We start from the raw sequence: 2251 nt of genomic DNA on the forward strand, positions 1-2251 counted from the left end.
GATCTCAGTCAGGCTGATTCAAATGTGATTGGATTAGATAATTAAAAGATAAATAAAATAGGATAGAAATACTTATGTAAAATCTCTCAGTGAAAATGGTCCAAATGCTCTGTCACAGCACAGCTAATCATCTGTCGGTTCTCAATCAGGTTGGAATAGAATCCCGTGATTCTTTTGTGTCTGTCACTAACGCACAGCCTTCAGGAGTTTGAAGCTCGTCGCAGTCATTCAATCCCGGAATCCTACTCGGAATACCACAGACAAGGTTAGACTTTCCGGATTCCCATGAATGCCGCCATCAATTCTAGCTTATACCACGAAGATTCTAATCAAGGAATCCAAGAGATATGCGCCCGGTCTAAGGTAGAACGGAAGTGGTTGTCAGTCACGCGCGTTCATAGGTGAGAATGATGATGAGTGTCATGGATCATCACATTCATCAAGTTGAAGTGCAACAAATATCTTAGAACAGGAATAAATCGAATTGAATAGAAAATAGTAGTAATTGCATTGAAACTTGAGGTACAGCAGAGCTCCACATCCTTAATCTATGGTGTGTAGAAACTCCACCGTTGAAAATACATAAGTGATAGGTCCAGGCATGGCCAAATGGCCAGCCCCCAAACGTGGTCACAAGACCGAATGATCAAAAGAAAAAGTATCGAACCAAGCTAACCACGATGTCTCATAGACTAGTTAAAAGTTCTATTTATACTAAACTAGCTACTAGGGTTTACATAGGTAAGTAATTGATGCATAAATCCACTTTCGGGGCCCACTTGGTATGTGCTTGGGCTGAGCTTGATCTATCCACGAGCTGAGGCTTCTCTTGGAGTTGAACGCCAAGTTGTAACGTGTTTTGGGCGTTCAACTCTGGTTTGTGACATGTTTCTGGCGTTTGACTCCAGAATGCAGCATAGAACTGGCGTTGAGCGCCGGTTTACGTCATCAAATCTAGAATAAAGTATGGACTATTATATATTGCTGGAAAGCTCTAGATGTCTACTTTCTAACGCTGTTAAGAGCGCGCTATTTGGAGTTCTGTATCTCCAGAAAATTCATTTTGAGTGCAGGGAGGTTAGATTCTAACAGCATCAGCAGTCCTTTGTCAGCCTCTTGTCAGAGTTTTGCTCAGGTTCCTCAATTTCAGCCAGAAAATACCTGAAATCACAGAAAAACACACAAACTCATAGCAAAGTCTAGAAATGTGAATTTATCATAAAACTAATAAAAACATCCCTAAAAGTAACTAGATCATGCTAAAAACTACCTAAAAACAATGCCAAAAAGCGTATAAATTATCCGCTCATCAATTACCCTATACACCTGAGTGACTAGAGTGCATATACGCTCCTAGTGAGGGTTCAAGCTCGACTCTATGTTCCTGGATTTCATGAGTGGTGCACAAAATTGTGATCATAAATTGCGCCATCAACATGGTACGCTCAATTGCAATCTCAACTCTTTATCACAACTTCGCACAACTAACTAGCAAGTGCACTGGGTCGTCCAAGTAATAAACCTTACGCGAGTAAGGGTCGATCCCACGGAGATTGTTGGTATGAAGCAAGCTATGGTCATCTTGTAAATCTCAGTCTGGCAGATTCAAATGGTTATGAATGATTTATGAATAAAGCATAAAATAAAGATAGAGATACTTATGCAATTCATTGGTGAGAATTTCAGATAAGCGTATGGAGATGCTTTGTCCCTTCCGTCTCTCTGCTTTCCTACTGTCTTCATCCAATCCTTCTTACTCCTTTCCATGGCAAGCTGTATGTTGGGCATCACCATTGTCAATGGCTACAGTCCCGTCCTCTCAGTGAAAATGTTCAACGCGCTCTGTCACGAGATATCCACTCAATCTAAGGTAGAACGGAGGTGGTTGTCAGGCACACGTTCATAGGTGAGAATGATGATGAGTGTCATGGATCATCACCTTCATCAAGTTGAGGAACAAGTGATATCTTGGAACAAGAATAAGCTGAATTGAATAGAAGAACAATAGTAATTGCATTAATATTCGAGGTACAGCAGAGCTCCATACCTTAATCTATGGTGTGTAGAAACTCCATCGTTGAAAATACATAAGAACAAGGTCTAGGCATGGCCGAGAGGCCAGCCCCCATGATCTAAGATAGCATAAGACTACTCAAAGATAGCTACCAAGTGTCTAATACAATAGCAAAAGGTCCTATTTGTAGAGAACTAGTAGCTTAGGGTTTACAAAGATGAGTAAATGACATAAAAT

The sequence above is a fragment of the Arachis duranensis genome, chromosome 1, assembly GCF_000817695.3.
Source record: "Arachis duranensis cultivar V14167 chromosome 1, aradu.V14167.gnm2.J7QH, whole genome shotgun sequence".
NCBI lineage: Eukaryota > Viridiplantae > Streptophyta > Magnoliopsida > Fabales > Fabaceae > Arachis > Arachis duranensis.